This window comes from Heterodontus francisci, chromosome 5, assembly GCF_036365525.1.
Source record: "Heterodontus francisci isolate sHetFra1 chromosome 5, sHetFra1.hap1, whole genome shotgun sequence".
Taxonomy (NCBI): domain Eukaryota; kingdom Metazoa; phylum Chordata; class Chondrichthyes; order Heterodontiformes; family Heterodontidae; genus Heterodontus; species Heterodontus francisci.
Genome location: NC_090375.1, coordinates 204,281,324 through 204,308,466, shown reverse-complemented (window position 1 = coordinate 204,308,466; position 27,143 = coordinate 204,281,324).

The window sequence follows — 27,143 nt, the reverse complement described above, 5'->3', positions numbered from 1 at the left end:
ACACTCACTCTCTCACACTGTCTCACACACTCACTCTCTTACATTCACAACACACACACTCTCTCACACTGTCTCACACACACTCACTCTCTCACACTGTCTCACACACACTCACTCTCTCACACTCACACACATTCACTCTCTCACACTGTCTGACACACACTCACGCTCTCACACTGCCTCACAAACACTCACTCTCTCACACTCACACACATTCACTCTCTCACACTGTCTCACACACACTCACTCTCTCACACTGCCACAGACACACACACTCTCTCACACTGTCTCACACACACTCACTCTCTCACACACACTCACTCTCTCATCGTGTCTCACACACACTCACTCTCTCACACTGTCTCACACACACTCACTCTCTCACACTCACACACACACAAACTCTCTCACACTGTCTCACACACACTCACTCTCTCACACTGTCTCACACACACTCACTCTCTCACACTGCCTCACACACACTCACTCTCTCACTCTCACACACATTCACTCTCTCACTGTCTCACACACACTCCCTCTCTCACACTGTCTCACACACACTCACTCTCTCACACTGTCTCACACACTCACTCTCTCACACTGCCTCACACACCCTCACTCTCTCACACTGTCTCACACACATTCACTCTCACACACTGCCTGACACACTCTCCTTCTCTGACACTGTCTCACACACACTCACTCTCTCTCACTGCCTCACACACACTCACTCTCTCACACTGTCTCACACACATTCACTCTCTCACACTGCCTCACACACTCTCCCTCTCTGACACTGTCTCACACACACTCACTCTCTCACACTGCCTCACACACACTCACTCTCTCACACTGTCTCACACACACTCACTCTCACACTGTCTCACACACATTCACTCTCTCACACTGTCTCACACACACTCACTCTCTCACACTGTCTCACACACACTCACTCTCTCACACTGCCTCACACACACTCACTCTCTCACTCTCACACACATTCACTCTCTCACTGTCTCACACACACTCACTCTCTCACACTGTTTCACACACACTCACTCTCTCACACTGTCTCACACACTCACTCCCTCACACTGCCTCACACACCCTCACTCTCTCACACTGTCTCACACACATTCACTCTCTCACACTGTCTCACACACACTCACTCTCTCACACTGCCTCACACACACTCACTCTCTCACACTGTCTCACACTCTCACTCTTTCACACTGTCTCACACACACTCAGTCTCTCACACTGGCTCACAAACACTCACTCTCTCACACTGCCTCAGACACACTCACTCTCTCACACTGTCTCTCACACACTCGCTCTCTCACACGCACTCACTCTGTCACACTCACACACACACTCTCACACTGTCTCACACACACTCACTCTCACACTGTCTCACACACATTCACTCTCTCACACTGTCTCACACACACTCACTCTCTCACACTGCCTCAGACACACTCACTCTCTCACACTGTCTCTCACACACTCGCTCTCTCACACACACTCACTCTCTCACACTCACACACACACACACACACTCTCACGCTGTCTCACACACACTCACTCTCACACTGTCTCACACACACTCACTCTCTCACTGTATCACACACATTAACTCTCCCACACTGCCTCACTCACACTCACTCTCTCACACTGTCTCACACACTCACTCTCTCACACTGTCTCACACACATTCACTCTCACACTGTCTCACACACATTCACTCTCTCACACTGTCTCACACACACTCACTCTCTCACACTGCCACAGGCACACTCACTCTCTCACACTGTCTCACACACTCACTCTCTCACACTGTCTCACACACACTCACTCTCTCACACACACTCACTCTCTCATAGTGTCTCACACACACTCACTCTCTCACACTGTCTCACACACACTCACTCTCTTACACTCACAGACACACACACTCTCTCACACTGTCTCACACACACTCACTCTCTCACACTGTCTCACACACACTCACTCTCTCACTCTCACACACATTCACTCTCTCACTGTCTCAAACACACTCACTCTCTCACACTGTCTCACACACATTCACTCTCTCACACTGCCTCACACACACTCAATCTCTCACACTGTCTCACACACTCACTCTCTCACACTGCCTCACACACCCTCACTCTCTCACACTGCCTCACACACACTCACTCTCTCACACTGCCTCACACACACTCACTCTCTCACACTCACACACATTCACTCTCTCACACTCTCTCACACACACTCACTCTCTCACACTGCCACAGACACACTCACTTTCTCACACTGTCTCACACACTCACTCTCTCACACTGTCTCACACACACTCACTCTCTCATAGTGTCTCACACACACTCACTCTCTCACACTGTCTCACACACACTCACTCTCTCACACTCACACACACTCTCTCACACTGTCTCACACACACTCGCTCTCTCACACGCACTCACTCTCTCATAGTGTCTCACACACACTCACTCTCTCACACCGTCTCGCACACACTCACTCTCTCACACTGTCTCACACACTCACTCTCTCACACTGCCTCACACACACTAACTCTCTCTCACGCACTCACTCTCTCATAGTGTCTCACACACACTCACTCTCTCACACTGTCTCACACACACTCACACTCTCACTGTATCACACACATTCATTCTCTCACACTGCCTCACGCACACTCACTCTCTCACACTGTCTCGCACACTCACCTCTCACACGCTCACTCTCACTCTCTGACACTGTCTCACACACACTCACTCTCTCTCACTGCCTCACACACACTCACTCTCTCACACTGTCTCACACACATTCACTCTCTCTCACTGCCTCACAAACTCTCCCTCTCTGACACTGTCTCACACACACTTACTCTCTCACACTGCCTCACACACACTCACTCTCTCACACTGTCTCACACACATCCGCTCTCTCACTGTCTCACACACACTCACTCTCTCACACTGTCTCACACACACTCACTCTCTCACACTGCCTCACACACACTCACTCTCTCACACTGTCTCACACACTCACTCTCTCACACTGTCTCACACACACTCACTCTCTCACTCTGTCTCACACACATTCACTCTCTCACACTGTCTCACACACACTCACTCTCTCACACTGCCTCGGACACACTCAATCTCTCACACTGTCTCTCACACACTCGCTCTCTCACACACACTCACTCTCTCACACTGTCTCACACACACTCACTCTCTCACACTCACACAGACACACACACTCTCACACTGTCCCACACACACTGTCTCTCACACTGTCTCACACACACTCACTCTCTCACTGTATCACACACATTCACTCTCTCACACTGTCTCACACACTCTCACTCTCACACTGTCTCACACACATTCACTCTCTCACACTGTCTCACACACACTCACTCTCTCACACTGTCTCACACACACTCACTCTCTCACACTGCCTCACACACACTCACTCTCTCACACTGTCTCACACACATCCGCTCTCTCACTGTCTCACACACACTCACTCTCTCACACTGTCTCACACACACTCACTCTCTCACACTGCCTCACACACACTCACTCTATCACACTGTCTCACACACTCACTCTCTCACACTGTCTCACACACACTCACTCTCTCACTCTGTCTCACACACATTCACTCTCTCACACTGTCTCACACACACTCACTCTCTCACACTGCCTCGGACACACTCACTCTCTCACACTGTCTCTCACACACTCGCTCTCTCACACACACTCACTCTCTCACACTGTCTCACACACACTCACTCTCTCACACTCACACAGACACACACACTCTCACACTGTCCCACACACACTTACTCTCACACTGTCTCACACACACTCACTCGCTCACTGTATCACACACATTCACTCTCTCACACTGTCTCACACACACTCACTCTCACACTGTCTCACACACATTCACTCTCTCACACTGTCTCACACACACTCACTCTCTCACACTGTCTCACACACACTCACTCTCTCACACTGCCCCACACACACTCACTCTCTCACTCTCACACACATTCACTCTCTCACTGTCTCACACACACTCACTCTCTCACACTGTCTCACACACACTCACTCTCTCACACTGTCTCACACACTCACTCTCTCACACTGCCTCACACACCCTCACTCTCTCACACTTTCTCACACACATTCACTCTCTCACACTGTCTCACACACACTCACTCTCTCACACTGCCACACACACACTCACTCTCTCACACTGTCTCACACTCTCACTCTTTCACACTGTCTCACACACACTCAGTCTCACACACTGTCTCACAAACACTCACTCTCTCACACTGCCTCAGACACACTCACTCTCTCACACTGTCTCTCACACACTCGCTCTCTCACACGCACTCACTCTCTCACACTCACACACACACACACACTCTCACACTGTCTCACACACACTCACTCTCACACTGTCTCACACACATTCACTCTCTCACACTGTCTCACACACACTCACTCTCTCACACTGCCTCAGACACACTCACTCTCTCACACTGTCTCTCACACACTCGCTCTCTCACACACACTCACTCTCTCACACTCACACACACACACTCTCACACTGTCTCACACACACTCACTCTCACACTGTCTCACACACACTCACTCTCTCACTGTATCACACACATTCACTCTCCCACACTGCCTCACTCACACTCACTCTCTCACACTGTCTCACACACTCACTCTCTCACACTGTCTCACACACACTCACTCTCACACTGTCTCACACACATTCACTCTCACACTGTCTCACACACACTCACTCTCTCACACTGCCACAGACACACTCACTCTCTCACACTGTCTCACACACTCACTCTCTCACACTGTCTCACACACACTCACTCTCTCACACACACTCACTCTCTCATAGTGTCTCACACACACTCACTCTCTCACACTGTCTCACACACACTCACTCTCTTACACTCACAGACACACACACTCTCTCACACTGTCTCACACACACTCACTCTCTCACACTGTCTCACACACACTCACTCTCTCACTCTCACACACATTCACTCTCTCACTGTCTCAAACACACTCACTCTCTCACACTGTCTCACACACATTCACTCTCTCACACTGTCTGACACACACTCACTCTCTCACACTGCCTCACACACACTCACTCTCTCACACTCACACACATTCACTCTCTCACACTCTCTCACACTCTCTCACACACACTCACTCTCTCACACTGCCACAGACACACTCACTCTCTCACACTGTCTCACACACACTCACTCTCTCACACACACTCACTCTCTCATAGTGTCTCACACACACTCACTCTCTCACACTGTCTCACACACACTCACTCTCTCACACTCACACACACTCTCTCACACTGTCTCACACACACTCGCTCTCTCACACGCACTCACTCTCTCATCGTGTCTCACACACACTCACTCTCTCACACCGTCTCACACACACTCACTCTCTCACACTGTCACACACACTCACTCTCTCACACTGCCTCACACACACTCACTCTCTCTCACGCACTCACTCTCTCTTAGTGTCTCACACACACTCACTCTCTCACACTGTCTCACACACACTCACTCTCTCACTGTATCACACACATTCACTCTCTCACACTGTCTCACGCACACTCACTCTCTCACACTGTCTCACACACTCACTCTCTCACACTGCCTCACACACACTCACTCTCTCACTCTGTCTCGCACACTCACCTCTCACACACTCACTCTCATGCTGTCACGCACACTCTCACTCTCTGACACTGTCTCACACACACTCACTCTCTCTCACTGCCTCACACACACTCACTCTCTCACACTGTCTCACACACATTCACTCTCTCACACTGCCTCACAAACTCTCCCTCTCTGACACTGTCTCACACACACTTACTCTCTCACACTGCCTCACACACACTCACTCTCTCACACTGTCTCACACACATCCGCTCTCTCACTGTCTCACACACACTCACTCTCTCACACTGTCTCACACACACTCACTCTCTCACACTGCCTCACACACACTCACTCTCTCACACTGTCTCACACACTCACTCTCTCACACTGTCTCACACACACTCACTCTCTCACTCTGTCTCACACACATTCACTCTCTCACACTGTCTCACACACACTCACTCTCTCACACTGCCTCGGACACACTCACTCTCTCACACTGTCTCTCACACACTCGCTCTCTCACACACACTCACTCTCTCACACTGTCTCACAAACACTCACTCTCTCACACTCACACAGACACACAGACTCTCACACTGTCCCACACACACTTACTCTCACACTGTCTCACACACACTCACTCTCTCACTGTATCACACACATTCACTCTCTCACACTGCCTCACTCACACTCACTCTCTCACACTGTCTCGCACACTCACCTCTCACATACTCACTCTCATGCTGTCACGCACACTCTCACTCTCTGACACTGTCTCACACACATTCACTCTCTCACACTGCCTCACAAACTCTCCCTCTCTGACACTGTCTCACACACACTTACTCTCTCACACTGCCTCACACACACTCACTCTCTCACACTGTCTCACACACACTCGCTCTCTCACTGTCTCACACACACTCACTCTCTCACACTGTCTCACACACACTCACTCTCTCACACTGCCTCACACACACTCACTCTCTCACACTGTCTCACACTCTCACTCTCTCACACTGTCTCACACACACTCACTATCTCACTCTGTCTCACACACATTCACTCTCTCACACTGTCTCACACGCACTCACTCTCTCATGGTGTCTCACACACACTCACTCTCTCACACTGTCTCACACACACTCACTCTCTCACACTCACACAGACACACACACTCTCACACTGTCCCACACACACTCCCTCTCACACTGTCTCACACACACTCACTCTCTCACTGTATCACACACATTCACTCTCTCACACTGCCTCACTCACACTCACTCTCTCACACTGTCTCACACACTCTCTCACACTGTCTCACACACACTCACTCTCACACAGTCTCACACACATTCACTCTCTCACACTGCCACAGACACACTCACTCTCTTACACTGTCTCACACAATCACTCTCTCACACTGTCTCACACACACTCACTCTCTCACACAAACTCACTCTCTCATAGTGTCTCACACACACTCACTCTCTCACACTGTCTCACACACACTCCCTCTCTTACACTCACAGACACACACACTCTCTCACACTGTCTCACACACACTCACTCTCTCACACTGTCTCACACACACTCACTCTCTCACACTCACACACATTCACTCTCTCACTGTCTCAAACACACTCACTCTCTCACACTGTCTCACACACATACACTCTCTCACACTGTCTGACACACACTCACTCTCTCACACTATCTCACACACACTCACTCTCTCACACTGCCACAGACACACTCACTCTCTCACACTGTCTCACACACTCACTCTCTCACACTCACACACACACACACTCTCTCACACTGTCTCACACACACTCACTCTCTCACACTGTCTCACACACACTCACTCTCTCACACTGCCTCACACACACTCACTCTCTCACTTTCACACACATTCACTCTCTCAGAGTCTCACACACACTCACTCTCTCACACTGTCTCACACACATTCACTCTCTCACACTGCCTCACACACACTCACTCTCTCACACTGTCTCACACACTCACGCTCTCACACTGCATCACACACCCTCACTCTCTCACACTGTCTCACACACATTCACTCTCTCACACTGTCTCACACACACTCACTCTCTCTCACACATTCACTCTCTCACACTGTCTCACACAGACTCACTCTCTCACACTGCCTCACACACACTCACTCTCTCACACGCACTCACTCTCTCATACTTTCTCACACACATTCACACTCTCACACTGTCTCACACACACTCACTCTCTCACACTGTCTCACACACTCACTCTCTCACACTGTCTCACACACACTCACACTCTCACACTGTCTCACACACATTCACTCTCTCTCACTGCCTCACACACACTCACTCTCTCACACTGTCTCGCACACATTCACTCTCTCACACTGCCTCACACACACTCACTCTCTCACACTGTCTCACATGGTCACTCTCTCACACTGCCTCACACACATTCACTCTCTCACACTGCCTCACTCACACTCACTCTCTCACACTGTCTCACACACTCTCTCTCACTGTCTCACACACACTCACTCTCACACAGTCTCACACACATTCACTCTCTCACACTGCCACAGACACACTCACTCTCTTACACTGTCTCACACACTCACTCTCTCACACTGTCTCACACACACTCACTCTCTCACACACACTCACTCTCTCATAGTGTCTCACACACACTCACTCTATCACAATGTCTCACACACACTCCCTCTCTTACACTCACAGACACACTCACTCTCTCACACTGTCTCACACACACTCACTCTCTCACACTCACACACATTCACTCTCTCACTGTCTCAAACACACTCACTCTCTCACACTGTCTCACACACATTCACTCTCTCACACTGTCTGACACACACTCACTCTCTCACACTATCTCACACACACTCACTCTCTCACACTGTCTCACACACATTCACTCTCTCACACTGCCTCACCCACACTCACTCTCTCACACTGTCTCACACACTCACTCTCTCACACTGCATCACACACCCTCACTCTCTCACACTGTCTCACACACATTCACTCTCTCACACTGTCTCACACACACTCACTCTCTCTCACACATTCACTCTCTCACACTGTCTCACACAGACTCACTCTCTCACACTGCCTCACACACACTCACTCTCTCACACGCACTCACTCTCTCATACTTTCTCACACACATTCACACTCTCACACTGTCTCACACACACTCACTCTCTCACACTGTCTCACACACTCACTCTCTCACACTGTCTCACACACACTCACACTCTCACACTGTCTCACACACATTCACTCTCTCACACGGCCTCACACACACTCACTCTCTCACACTGTCTCGCACACATTCACTCTCTCACACTGCCTCACACACACTCACTCTCTCACACTGTCTCACATGGTCACTCTCTCACACTGCCTCACACACACTCACACTCCCACATTGCCTCACACACACTCACTCTCTCACACTGTCTCGCACACTCACCTCTCATACACTCACTCTCATGCTGTCGCGCACACTCTCACTCTCTGACACTGTCTCACACACACTCACTCTCTCTCACTGCCTCACACACACTCACTCTCTCACACTGTCTCACACACATTCACTCTCTCACACTGCCTCACACACTCTCCCTCTCTGACACTGTCTCACACACACTCACTCTCTCACACTGCCTCACACACACTCACTCTCTCACACTGTCTCACACACACCCACTCTCTCACTGTCTCACACACATTCACTCTCTCACACTGTCTCACACACACTCACTCTCTCACACTGCCTCACACACACTCACTCTCTCACACTGTCTCACACTCTCACTCTCTCACACTGTCTCACACACACTCAGTCTCTCACACTGTCTCACACACATTCACTCTCTCACACTGTCTCACAATCACTCACTCTCTCACACTGCCTCGGACACACTCACTCTCTCACACTGTCTCTCACACACTCGCTCTCTCACACGCACTCCCTCTCTCATAGTGTCTCACACACACTCACTCTCTCACACTGCCTCACACACACTCACTCTCTCACACTCATACACACACACACACTCTCACACACACTCACTCTCTCACTGTATCACACACATTCACTCTCCCACACTGCCTCACTCTCACACTGTCTCACACATACTCACTCTCTCACTGTATCACACACATTCACTCTCTCACACTGCCTCACTCACACTCACTCTCTCACACTGTCTCACACACTGTCTCACACTGTCTCCCACACATTCACTCTCACACTGTATGACACACATTCACTCTCCCACATTGCCTCACTCACACTCACTCTCACACTGTCTCACACATACTCACTCTCTCACTGTATCACACACATTCACTCTCTCACACTGTCTCACACCCATTCACTCTCTCACACTGACTCACACACGCTCACTCTCTCACACTGTCTCACACACTCACTCTCTCACACTGCCTCACACACCCTCACTCTCTCACACTGTCTCACACACATTCACTCTCTCACACTGTCTCACACACACTCACTCTCTCTCACACATTCACTCTCTCACACTGTCTCACACAGACTCACTCTCTCAAACTGCCTCACACACACTCACTCTCTCACACGCACTCACTCTCTCATACTGTCTCACACACATTCACTCTCTCACACTGTCTCACACACATTCACACTCTCACACTGTCTCACACACACTCACTCTCTCACACTGTCTCACACACTCACTCTCTCACACTGCCTCACACACACTCACTCTCTCACACTGTCTCGCACACATTCACTCTCTCACACTGCCTCACACACACTCACTCTCTCACACTGTCTCGCACACATTCACTCTCTCACACTGCCTCACACACACTCACTCTCTCACACTGTCTCACACACATTCACACTCTCACACTGTCTCACACACACTCACTCTCTCACACTGTCTCACACACTCACTCTCTCACACTGTCTCACACACACTCACACTCTCACACTGTCTCACACATACTCACTCTCTCACTGTATCACACACATTCACTCTCTCACACTGTCTCACACACATTCACTCTCTCACACTGCCTCACATACGCTCACTCTCTCACACTGTCTCACACACTCACTCTCTCACACTGCCTCACACACCCTAACTCTCTAACACTGTCTCACACACATTCACTCTCTCACACTGTCTCACACACACTCACTCTCTCTCACACATTCACTCTCTCACACTGTCTCACACAGACTCACTCTCTCAAACTGCCTCACACACACTCACTCTTTCACAGGCACTCACTCTCTCATACTGTCTCACACACATTCAATCTCTCACACTGTCTCACACACATTCACACTCTCACACTGTCTCACACACACTCACTCTCTCTCACTGTCTCACACACTCACTCTCTCACACTGTCTCACACACACTCACACTCTCACACTGTCTCACACACATTCACTCTCTCACACTGCCTCACACACACTCACTCTCTCACACTTTCTCGCACACATTCACTCTCTCACACTGCCTCACACACACTCACTCTCTCACACTGTCTCACACGGTCACTCTCTCACACTGTCTCACACACACTCACACTCTCACAATGCCTCACACACACTCACTCTCTCACACTGTCTCGCACACTCACCTCTCACACACTCACTCTCATGCTGTCGCGCACACTCTCACTCTCTGACACTGTCTCACACACACTCACTCTCTCTCACTGCCTCACACACACTCACTCTCTCACACTGTCTCACACACATTCACTCTCTCACACTGCCTCACACACTCTCCCTCTCTGACACTGTCTCACACACATTCACTCTCTCACACTGCCTCACACACACTCACTCTCTCACACTGTCTCGCACACATTCACTCTCTCACACTGCCTCACTCACATTCACTCTCTCACACTGTCTCACATGGTCACTCTCTCACACTGTCTCACACACACTCACACTGCCTCACACACACTCACTCTCTCACACTGTCTCGCACACTCACCTCTCACACACTCACTCTCATGCTGTCGCGCACACTCTCACTCTCTGACACTGTCTCACACACACTCACTCTCTCTCACTGCCTCACACATACTCACTCTCTCACACTGTCTCACACACATTCACTCTCTCACACTGCCTCACACACTCTCCCTCTCTGACACTGTCTCACACACACTCACTCTCTCACACTGCCTCACACACACTCACTCTCTCACACTGTCTCACACACACCCACTCTCTCACTGTCTCACACACATTCACTCTCTCACACTGTCTCACACACACTCACTCTCTCACACTGCCTCACACACATTCACTCTCTCACACTGCCTCACACACACTCACTCTCTCACACTGTCTCACACTCTCACTCTCTCACACTGTCTCACACACACTCAGTCTCTCACACTGTCTCATACATATTCACTGTCTCACACACACTCACTCTCTCACACTGCCTCGGACACACTCACTGTCTCTCACACACTCGCTCTCTCACACGCACTCCTTCTCTCATAGTGTCTCACACACACTCACTCTCTCACACTGCCACACACACACTCACTCTCTCACACTCACACACACACACACACTCTCACACACACTCACTCTCTCACTGTATTACACACATTCACTCTCCCACACTGCCTCACTCACACTCACTCTCACACTGTCTCACACATACTCACTCTCTCACTGTATCACACACATTCACTCTCTCACACTGCCTCACTCACACTCACTCTCTCACACTGTCTCACACACTCTCTCACACTGTCTCACACACACTCACTCTCACACTGTATCACACACCTTCACCCTCCCACACTGCCTCACTCACACTCACTCTCACACTGTCTCACACATACTCACTCTCTCACTGTATCACACACATTCACTCTCTCACACTGTCTCACACACATTCACTCTCTCACACTGCCTCACACACCCTCACTCTCTCACACTGTCTCACACACATTCACTCTCTCACACTGTCTCACACACACTCACTCTCTCTCACACATTCACTCTCTCACACTGTCTCACACAGACTCACTCTCTCAAACTGCCTCACACACACTCACTCTCTCACACGCACTCACTCTCTCATACTGTCTCACACACATTCACTCTCTCACACTGTCTCACACACATTCACACTCTCACACTGTCTCACACACACTCACTCTCTCACAATGTCTCACACACTCACTCTCTCACACTGTCTCACACACACTCACACTCTCACACTGTCTCACACACATTCACTCTCTCACACTGCCTCACACACACTCACTCTCTCACACTGTCTCGCACACATTCACTCTCTCACACTGCGTCACACACACTCACTCTCTCACACTGTCTCACACACATTCACCCTCTCACACTGTCTCACACACATTCACACTCTCACACTGTCTCACACACACTCACTCTCTCACACTGTCTCACACACTCACTCTCTCACACTGTCTCACACACACTCAAGCTCTCACACTGTCTCACACATACTCTCTCACTGTATCACACACATTCACTCTCTCACACTGTCTCACACACATTCACTCTCTCACACTGCCTCACACACGCTCACTCTCTCACACTGTCTCACACACTCACTCTCTCACACTGCCTCACACACGCTCACTCTCTCACACTGTCTCACACACTCACTCTCTCACACTGCCTCACACACCCTCACTCTCTCACACTGTCTCACACACATTCACTCTCTCACACTGTCTCACACACACTCACTCTCTCTCACACATTCACTCTCTCATACTGTCTCACACACATTCACTCTCTCACACTGTCTCAAACACATTCACACTCTCACACTGTCACACACACACTCACTCTCTCACACTGTCTCACACACTCACTCTCTCACACTGTCTCACACACACTCACACTCTCACACTGTCTCACACACATTCACTCTCTCACACTGCCTCACACACACTCACTCTCTCACACTGTCTCGCACACTCACCTCTCACACACTCACTCTCATGCTGTCGCGCACACTCTCACTCTCTGACACTGTCTCAGACACACTCACTCTCTCTCACTGCCTCACACACACTCACTCTCTCACACTGTCTCACACACATTCACTCTCTCACACTGCCTCACACACTCTCCCTCTCTGACACTGTCTCACACACACTCACTCTCTCACACTGCCTCACACACACTCACTCTCTCACACTGTCTCACACACACCCACTCTCTCACTGTCTCACACACATTCACTCTCTCACACTGTCTCACACACACTCACTCTCTCACACTGCCTCACACACACTCACTCTCTCACACTGTCTCACACTCTCACTCTCTCACACTGTCTCACACACACTCAGTCTCTCACACTGTCTCACACACATTCACTCTCTCACACTGTCTCACACACACTCACTCTCTCACACTGCCTCACACACACTCACTCTCTCACACTCACACACACACACACACTCTCACACACACTCACTCTCTCACTGTATCACACACATTCACTCTCCCACACTGCCTCACTCACATTCACTCTCACACTGTCTCACACATACTCACTCTCTCACTGTATCACACACATTCACTCTCTCACACTGCCTCACTCACACTCACTCTCTCACACTGTCTCACACACTCTCTCACACTGTCTCACACACACTAACTCTCACACTGTCTCACACACATTCACTCTCCCACACTGCCTCACTCACACTCACTCTCACACTGTCTCACAAATACTCACTCTCTCACTGTATCACACACATTCACTCTCTCACACTGTCTCACACACATTCACTCTCTCACACTGCCTCACACACGCTCACTCTCTCACACTGTCTCACACACTCACTCTCTCACACTGCCTCACACATCCTCACTCTCTCACACACATTCACTCTCTCACACTGTCTCACACACACTCACTCTCTCTCACACATTCACTCTCTCACACTGCCTCACACACACTCACTCTCTCACACTGTCTCGCACACATTCACTCTCTCACACTGCCTCACACACACTCACTCTCTCACACTGTCTCACACGGTCACTCTCTCACACTGTCTCACACACACTCACACTCTCACACTGCCTCACACACACTCACTCTCTCACAGTGTCTCGCACACTCACCTCTCACACACTCACTCTCATGCTGTCGCGCACACTCTCACTCTCTGACACTGTCTCACACACACTCACTCTCTCTCACTGCCTCACACACACTCACTCTCTCACACTGTCTCACACACATTCACTCTCTCACACTGCCTCACACACTCTCCCTCTCTGACACTGTCTCACACACATTCACTCTCTCACACTGCCTCACACACACTCACTCTCTCACACTGTCTCGCACACATTCACTCTCTCACACTGCCTCACTCACATTCACTCTCTCACACTGTCTCACATGGTCACTCTCTCACACTGTCTCACACACACTCACACTGCCTCACACACACTCACTCTCTCACACTGTCTCGCACACTCACCTCTCACACACTCACTCTCATGCTGTCGCGCACACTCTCACTCTCTGACACTGTCTCACACACACTCACTCTCTCTCACTGCCTCACACATACTCACTCTCTCACACTGTCTCACACACATTCACTCTCTCACACTGCCTCACACACTCTCCCTCTCTGACACTGTCTCACACACACTCACTCTCTCACACTGCCTCACACACACTCACTCTCTCACACTGTCTCACACACACCCAATCTCTCACTGTCTCACACACATTCACTCTCTCACACTGTCTCACACACACTCACTCTCTCACACTGCCTCACACACATTCACTCTCTCACACTGCCTCACACACACTCACTCTCTCACACTGTCTCACACTCTCACACTCTCACACTGTCTCACACACACTCAGTCTCTCACACTGTCTCACACATATTCACTGTCTCACACACACTCACTCTCTCACACTGCCTCGGACACACTCACTCTCTCACACTGTCTCTCACACACTCGCTCTCTCACACGCACTCCTTCTCTCATAGTGTCTCAAACACACTCACTCTCTCACACTGCCACACACACACTCACTCTCTCACACTCACACACACACACACACTCTCACACACACTCACTCTCTCACTGTATTACACACATTCACTCTCCCACACTGCCTCACTCACACTCACTCTCACACTGTCTCACACATACTCACTCTCTCACTGTATCACACACATTCACTCTCTCACACTGCCTCACTCACACTCACTCTCTCACACTGTCTCACACACTCTCTCACACTGTCTCACACACACTCACTCTCACACTGTATCACACACATTCACCCTCCCACACTGCCTCACTCACACTCACTCTCACACTGTCTCACACATACTCACTCTCTCACTGTATCACACACATTCACTCTCTCACACTGTCTCACACACATTCACTCTCTCACACTGCCTCACACACCCTCACTCTCTCACACTGTCTCACACACATTCACTCTCTCACACTGTCTCACACACACTCACTCTCTCTCACACATTCACTCTCTCACACTGTCTCACACAGACTCACTCTCTCAAACTGCCTCACACACACTCACTCTCTCACACGCACTCACTCTCTCATACTGTCTCACACACATTCACTCTCTCACACTGTCACACACACATTCACACTCTCACACTGTCTCACACACACTCACTCTCTCACACTGTCTCACACACTCACTCTCTCACACTGTCTCACACACACTCACACTCTCACACTGTCTCACACACATTCACTCTCTCACACTGCCTCACACACACTCACTCTCTCACACTGTCTCGCACACATTCACTCTCTCACACTGCGTCACACACACTCACTCTCTCACACTGTCTCACACACATTCACCCTCTCACACTGTCTCACACACATTCACACTCTCACACTGTCTCACACACACTCACTCTCTCACACTGTCTCACACACTCACTCTCTCACACTGTCTCACACACACTCACACTCTCACACTGTCTCACACATACTCTCTCACTGTATCACACACATTCACTCTCTCACACTGTCTCACACACATTCACTCACTCACACTGCCTCACACACGCTCACTCTCTCACACTGTCTCACACACTCACTCTCTCACACTGCCTCACACACCCTCACTCTCTCACACTGTCTCACACACTCACCTCTCACACACTCACTCTCATGCTGTCGCGCACACTCTCACTCTCTGACACTGTCTCACACACACTCACTCTCTCTCACTGCCTCACACACACTCACTCTCTCACACTGTCTCACACACATTCACTCTCTCACACTGCCTCACACACTCTCCCTCTCTGACACTGTCTCACACACATTCACTCTCTCACACTGCCTCACACACACTCACTCTCTCACACTGTCTCGCACACATTCACTCTCTCACACTGCCTCACTCACATTCACTCTCTCACACTGTCTCACATGGTCACTCTCTCACACTGTCTCACACACACTCACACTGCCTCACACACACTCACTCTCTCACACTGTCTCGCACACTCACCTCTCACACACTCACTCTCATGCTGTCGCGCACACTCTCACTCTCTGACACTGTCTCACACACACTCACTCTCTCTCACTGCCTCACACATACTCACTCTCTCACACTGTCTCACACACATTCACTCTCTCACACTGCCTCACACACTCTCCCTCTCTGACACTGTCTCACACACACTCACTCTCTCACACTGCCTCACACACACTCACTCTCTCACACATACTCACTCTCTCACTGTATCACACACATTCACTCTCTCACACTGCCTCACTCACACTCACTCTCTCACACTGTCTCACACACTCTCTCACACTGTCTCACACACACTAACTCTCACACTGTCTCACACACATTCACTCTCCCACACTGCCTCACTCACACTCACTCTCACACTGTCTCACAAATACTCACTCTCTCACTGTATCACACACATTCACTCTCTCACACTGTCTCACACACATTCACTCTCTCACACTGCCTCACACACGCTCACTCTCTCACACTGTCTCACACACTCACTCTCTCACACTGCCTCACACATCCTCACTCTCTCACACACATTCACTCTCTCACACTGTCTCACACACACTCACTCTCTCTCACACATTCACTCTCTCACACTGCCTCACACACACTCACTCTCTCACACTGTCTCGCACACATTCACTCTCTCACACTGCCTCACACACACTCACTCTCTCACACTGTCTCACACGGTCACTCTCTCACACTGTCTCACACACACTCACACTCTCACACTGCCTCACACACACTCACTCTCTCACAGTGTCTCGCACACTCACCTCTCACACACTCACTCTCATGCTGTCGCGCACACTCTCACTCTCTGACACTGTCTCACACACACTCACTCTCTCTCACTGCCTCACACACACTCACTCTCTCACACTGTCTCACACACATTCACTCTCTCACACTGCCTCACACACTCTCCCTCTCTGACACTGTCTCACACACATTCACTCTCTCACACTGCCTCACACACACTCACTCTCTCACACTGTCTCGCACACATTCACTCTCTCACACTGCCTCACTCACATTCACTCTCTCACACTGTCTCACATGGTCACTCTCTCACACTGTCTCACACACACTCACACTGCCTCACACACACTCACTCTCTCACACTGTCTCGCACACTCACCTCTCACACACTCACTCTCATGCTGTCGCGCACACTCTCACTCTCTGACACTGTCTCACACACACTCACTCTCTCTCACTGCCTCACACATACTCACTCTCTCACACTGTCTCACACACATTCACTCTCTCACACTGCCTCACACACTCTCCCTCTCTGACACTGTCTCACACACACTCACTCTCTCACACTGCCTCACACACACTCACTCTCTCACACTGTCTCACACACACCCAATCTCTCACTGTCTCACACACATTCACTCTCTCACACTGTCTCACACACACTCACTCTCTCACACTGCCTCACACACATTCACTCTCTCACACTGCCTCACACACACTCACTCTCTCACACTGTCTCACACTCTCACACTCTCACACTGTCTCACACACACTCAGTCTCTCACACTGTCTCACACATATTCACTGTCTCACACACACTCACTCTCTCACACTGCCTCGGACACACTCACTCTCTCACACTGTCTCTCACACACTCGCTCTCTCACACGCACTCCTTCTCTCATAGTGTCTCAAACACACTCACTCTCTCACACTGCCACACACACACTCACTCTCTCACACTCACACACACACACACACTCTCACACACACTCACTCTCTCACTGTATTACACACATTCACTCTCCCACACTGCCTCACTCACACTCACTCTCACACTGTCTCACACATACTCACTCTCTCACTGTATCACACACATTCACTCTCTCACACTGCCTCACTCACACTCACTCTCTCACACTGTCTCACACACTCTCTCACACTGTCTCACACACACTCACTCTCACACTGTATCACACACATTCACCCTCCCACACTGCCTCACTCACACTCACTCTCACACTGTCTCACACATACTCACTCTCTCACTGTATCACACACATTCACTCTCTCACACTGTCTCACACACATTCACTCTCTCACACTGCCTCACACACCCTCACTCTCTCACACTGTCTCACACACATTCACTCTCTCACACTGTCTCACACACACTCACTCTCTCTCACACATTCACTCTCTCACACTGTCTCACACAGACTCACTCTCTCAAACTGCCTCACACACACTCACTCTCTCACACGCACTCACTCTCTCATACTGTCTCACACACATTCACTCTCTCACACTGTCACACACACATTCACACTCTCACACTGTCTCACACACACTCACTCTCTCACACTGTCTCACACACTCACTCTCTCACACTGTCTCACACACACTCACACTCTCACACTGTCTCACACACATTCACTCTCTCACACTGCCTCACACACACTCACTCTCTCACACTGTCTCGCACACATTCACTCTCTCACACTGCGTCACACACACTCACTCTCTCACACTGTCTCACACACATTCACCCTCTCACACTGTCTCACACACATTCACACTCTCACACTGTCTCACACACACTCACTCTCTCACACTGTCTCACACACTCACTCTCTCACACTGTCTCACACACACTCACACTCTCACACTGTCTCACACATACTCTCTCACTGTATCACACACATTCACTCTCTCACACTGTCTCACACACATTCACTCACTCACACTGCCTCACACACGCTCACTCTCTCACACTGTCTCACACACTCACTCTCTCACACTGCCTCACACACCCTCACTCTCTCACACTGTCTCACACACATTCACTCTCTCAAACTGCCTCACACACACTCACTATCCCACACGCACTCACTCTCTCATACTGTCTCACACACATTCACTCTCTCACACTGTCTCAAACACATTCACACTCTCACACTGTCACACACACACTCACTCTCTCACACTGTCTCACACACTCACTCTCTCACACTGTCTCACACAAACTCACACTCTCACACTGTCTCACACACATTCACTCTCTCACACTGCCTCACACACACTCACTCTCTCACACTGTCTCGCACACATTCACTCTCTCACACTGCCTCACACACACTCACTCTCTCACACTGTCTCGCACACTCACCTCTCACACACTCACTCTCATGCTGTCGCGCACACTCTCACTCTCTGACACTGTCTCAGACACACTCACTCTCTCTCACTGCCTCACACACACTCACTCTCTCACACTGTCTCTCACACATTCACTCTCTCACACTGCCTCACACACTCTCCCTCTCTGACACTGTCTCACACACACTCACTCTCTCACACTGCCTCACACACACTCACTCTCTCACACTGTCTCACACACACACACTCTCTCACTGTCTCACACACATTCACTCCCCCACACTTTCTCACACACACTCACTCTCTCACACTGCCTCACACACACTCACTCTCTCACACTGTCTCACACTCTCACTCTCTCACACTGTCTCACACACACTCAGTCTCTCACACTGTCTCACACACATTCACTCTCTCACACTGTCTCACACACACTCACTCTCTCACACTGCCTCACACACACACACTCTCACACACACTCACTCTCTCACTGTATCACACACATTCACTCTCCCACACTGCCTCACTCACACTCACTCTCACACTGTCTCACACATACTCACTCTCTCACTGTATCACACACATTCACTCTCTCACACTGCCTCACTCACACTCACTCTCTCACACTGTCTCACACACTCTCTCACACTGTCTCACACACACTAACTCTCACACTGTCTCACACACATTCACTCTCCCACACTGCCTCACTCACACTCACTCTCACACTGTCTCACACATACTCACTCTCTCACTGTATCACACACATTCACTCTCTCACACTGTCTCACACACATTCACTCTCTCACACTGCCTCACACACGCTCACTCTCTCACACTGTCTCACACACTCACTCTCTCACACTGCCTCACACACCCTCACTCTCTCACACACATTCACTCTCTCACACTGTCTCACACACACTCACTCTCTCTCACACATTCACTCTCTCACACTGTCTCACACAGTCTCACTCTCTCAAACTGCCTCACACACACTCACTCTCTCACACGCACTCACTCTCTCATACTGTCTCACACACAGTCACTCTCTCACACTGTCTCACACACATTCACACTCTCACACTGTCTCACACACACTCACTCTCTCACACTGTCTCACACACTCACTCTCTCACACTGTCTCACACACACTCACACTCTCACACTGTCTCACACACATTCATCCTCTCACACTGCCTCACACACACTCACTCTCTCACACTGTCTCGCACACATTCACTCTCTCACACTGCCTCACACACACTCACTCTCTCACACTGTCTCGCACACTCACCTCTCACACACTCACTCTCATGCTGTCGCGCACACTCTCACTCTCTGACACTGTCTCACACACACTCACTCTCTCTCACTGCCTCACACACACTCACTCTCTCACACTGTCTCACACACATTCACTCTCTCACACTGCCTCACACACTCTCCCTCTCTCACAGTGTCTCACACTCTCACTCTCTCACACTGTCTCACACACACTCAGTCTCTCACACTGTCTCACACACATTCACTCTCTCACACTGTCTCACACACACTCACTCTCTCACACTGCCTCGGACACACTCACTCTCTCACACTGTCTCTCACACATTCGCTCTCTCACACGCACTCCCTCTCTCATAGTGCTTCACATACACTCACTCTCTCACACTGCCTCACACACACTCACTCTCTCACACTCACACACACACACACACTCTCACACACACTCACTCTCTCACTGTATCACACACATTCACTCTCCCACACTGCCTCACTCACTCTCACACTGCCTCACACACACTCACTCTCTCACACTGTCTCGCACACATTCACTCTCTCACACTGCCTCACACACACTCACTCTCTCACACTGTCTCACACGGTCACTCTCTCACACTGTCTCACACACACTCACACTCTCACACTGCCTCACACAAACTCACTCTCTCACACTGTCTCGCACACTCACCTCTCACACACTCACTCTCATGCTGTCGCGCACACTCTCACTCTCTGACACTGTCTCAGACACACTCACTCTCTCTCACTGCCTCACACACTCTCACTCTCTCACACTGTCTCACACACATTCACTCTCTCACACTGCCTCACACACTCTCCCTCTCTGACACTGTCTCACACACACTCACTCTCTCACACTGCCTCACACACACTCACTCTCTCACACTGTCTCACACACACCCACTCTCTCACTGTCTCACACACATTCACTCTCTCACACTGTCTCACACACACTCACTCTCTCACACTGCCTCACACACACTCACTCTCTCACACTGTCTCACACTCTCACTCTCTCACATTGTCTCACACACACTCAGTCTCTCACACTGTCTCACACACATTCACTCTCTCACACTGTCTCACACACACTCACTCTCTCACACTGCCTCACACACACTCACTCTCTCACACTCACACACACACACACTCTCACACACACTCACTCTCTCACTGTATCACACACATTCACTCTCCCACACTGCCTCACTCACACTCACTCTCACACTGTCTCACACATACTCACTCTCTCACTGTATCACACACATTCACTCTCTCACACTGCCTCACTCACACTCACTCTCTCACACTGTCTCACACACTCTCTCACACTGTCTCACACACACTCACTCTCACACTGTCTCACACACATTCACTCTCCCACACTGCCTCACTCACACTCACTCTCACACTCTCACACTGTCTCACACATACTCACTCTCTCACTGTATCACACACATTCACTCTCTCACACTGTCTCACACACATTCACTCTCTCTCACTGCCTCACACACGCTCACTCTCTCACAGTGTCTCACACACTCACTCTCTCACACTGCCTCACACACCCTCACTCTCTCACACTGTCTCACACACATTCACTCTCTCACACTGTCTCACACACACTCAATCTCTCTCACACATTCACTCTCTCACACTGTCTCACACAGACTCACTCTCTCAAACTGCCTCACACACACTCACTCTCTCACACGCACTCACTCTCTCATACTGTCTCACACACATTCACTCTCTCACACTGTCTCACACACATTCACACTCTCACACTGTCTCACACACACTCACTCTCTCACACTGTCTCACACACTCACTCTCTCAAACTGTCTCACACACACTCACACTTTCACACTGTCTCACACACATTCATCCTCTCACACTGCCTCACACACACTCACTCTCTCACACTGTCTCGCACACATTCACTCTCTCACACTGCCTCACACACACTCACTCTCTCACACTGTCTCACACACATTCACTCTCTCACACTGTCTCACACACATTCACACTCTCACACTGTCTCACACACACTCACTCTCTCACACTGTCTCACACACTCACTCTCTCACACTGCCTCACACACATTCACTCTCTCACACTGTCTCACACACACTCACTCTCTCTCACACATTCACTCTCTCACACTGTCTCACACAGACTCACTCTCTCACACTGTCTCACACACACTCACACTCTCACACTGCCTCACACACACTCACTCTCTGACACTGTCACGCACACTCACCTCTCACACACTCACTCTCATGCTGTCGCGCACACTCTCACTCTCTGACACTGTCTCACACACACTCACTCTCTCTCGCTGCCTCACACACACTCACTCTCTCACACTGTCTCACACACATTCACTCTCTCACACTGCCTCACACACTCTCCCTCTCTGACACTGTCTCACACACACTCACTCTCTCACACTGCCTCACACACTCACTCTCTCACACTGTCTCACACTCTCACTCTCTCACTGTATCACTCACACTCACTCTCTCACACTGTCTCACACACTCTCTCACACTGTCTCACACACACTCACTCTCACACTGTCTCACACACATTCACTCTCTCACACTGTCTCACACACACTCACTCTCTCACACTGCCACAGACACACTCACTCTCTCACACTGTCTCATACACTCACTCTCTCACACTGTCTCACACACACTCACTCTCTCACACACACTCACTCTCTCATAGTGTCTCACACACACTCACTCTCTCACACTGTCTCACACACACTCACTCTCTCACACTCACACACATTCACTCTCTCACTGTCTCAAACACACTCACTCTCTCACACTGTCTCACACACACTCACTCTCTCACACTGTCTCACACACACTCACTCTCTCACACTGCCTCACACACACTCACTCTCTCACTTTCACACACATTCACTCTCTCAGAGTCTCACACACACTCACTCTCTCACACTGTCTCACACACATTCACTCTCTCACACAGCCTCACACACGCTCACTCTCTCACACTGTCTCACACACTCACTCTCTCACACTGCCTCACACACCCTCACTCTCTCACACTGTCTCACACACATTCACTCTCTCACACTGTCTCACACACACTCACTCTCTCTCACACATTCACTCTCTCACACTGTCTCACACAGACTCACTCTCTCACACTGCCTCACACACACTCACTCTCTCACACGCACTCACTCTCTCATACTGTCTCACACACATTCACTCTCTCACACTGTCTCACACACATTCACACTCTCACACAGTCTCTCACACACATTCACTCTCTCACACTGTCTCACACACTCACTCTCTCACACTGTCTCAGACACACTCACACTCTCACACTGTCTCACACACATTCACTCTCTCACACTGCCTCACACACACTCACTCTCTCACACTGTCTCGCACACATTCACTCTCTCACACTGCCTCACACACACTCACTCTCTCACACTGTCTCACACGGTCACTCTCTCACACTGTCTCACACACACTCACACTCTCACACTGCCTCACACACACTCACTCTCTCACACTGTCTCGCACACTCACCTCTCACACACTCACTCTCATGCTGTCGCGCACAGTCTCACTCTCTGACACTGTCTCACACACACTCACTCTCTCTCACTGTCTCACACACATTCACTCTCTCACACTGCCTCACACACTCTCCCTCTCTGACACTGTCTCACACACACTCACTCTCTCACACTGCCTCACACACACTCACTCTCTCACACTGTCTCACACACACTCACTCTCTCACACAGTCTCACACACACTCACTCTCTCACACTGCCTCACACACACTCACTCTCTCACACTGTCTCACACACACTCAGTCTCTCACACTGTCTCACACACATTCACTCTCTCACACTGTCTCTCACACACTCGCTCTCTCACACGCACTCCCTCTCTCATAGTGTCTCACACACACTCACTCTCTCACACTGCCTCACACACACTCACTCACTCACACTCACACACACACACACTCTCACACTGTCTCACACACACTCACTCTCTCAATGTATCACACACATTCACTCTCTCACACTGCCTCACTCACACTCACTCTCTCACACACTCACCCTCTCACACTGTCTCACACACACTCACTCTCACACTGTCTCAGACACATTCACTCTCTCACACTGTCTCACACACACTCACTCTCTCACACTGCCACAGACACACTCACTCTCTCACACTGTCTCACACACTCACTCTCTCACACTGTCTCACACACACTCACTCTCTCACACACACTCGCTCTCTCATAGTGTCTCACACACAGTCACTCTCTCACACTGTCTCACACTGTCTCACACACACTCACTCTCTCACACTGTCTCACACACACTCACTCTCTCACACTCACACACATTCACTCTCTCACTGTCTCAAACACACTCACTCTCTCACACTGTCTCACACACATTCACCCTCTCACACTGTCTGACACACACTCACCCTCTCACACTGCCTCACACACACTCACTCACTCACACTCACACACATTCACTCTCTCACTGTCTCAAACACACTCACTCTCTCACACTGTCTCACACACATTCACTCTCTCACACTGTCTGACACACACTCACTCTCTCACACTGCCTCACACATACTCACTCTCTCACACTCGCACACATTCACTCTCTCACATTGTCTCACACACACTCACTCTCTCACACTGCCACAGACACACTCACTCTCACACACTGTCTCACACACTCACTCTCTCACACTGTCTCTCACACACTCGCTCTCTCACACGCACTCCCTCTCTCATAGTGTCTCACACACACTCACTCTCTCACACTGCCTCACACACACTCACTCACTCACACTCACTCACACTCACACACACACACACTCTCACACTGTCTCACACACACTCACTCTCTCAATGTATCACACACATTCACTCTCTCACACTGCCTCACTCACACTCACTCTCTCACACACTCCCTCTCTCACACTGTCTCACACACACTCACTCTCACACTGTCTCAGACACATTCACTCTCTCACACTGTCTCACACACACTCACTCTCTCACACTGCCACAGACACACTCACTCTCTCACACTGTCTCACACACTCACTCTCTCACACTGTCTCACACACACTCACTCTCTCACACACACTCGCTCTCTCATAGTGTCTCACACACAGTCACTCTCTCACACTGTCTCACACTGTCTCACACACACTC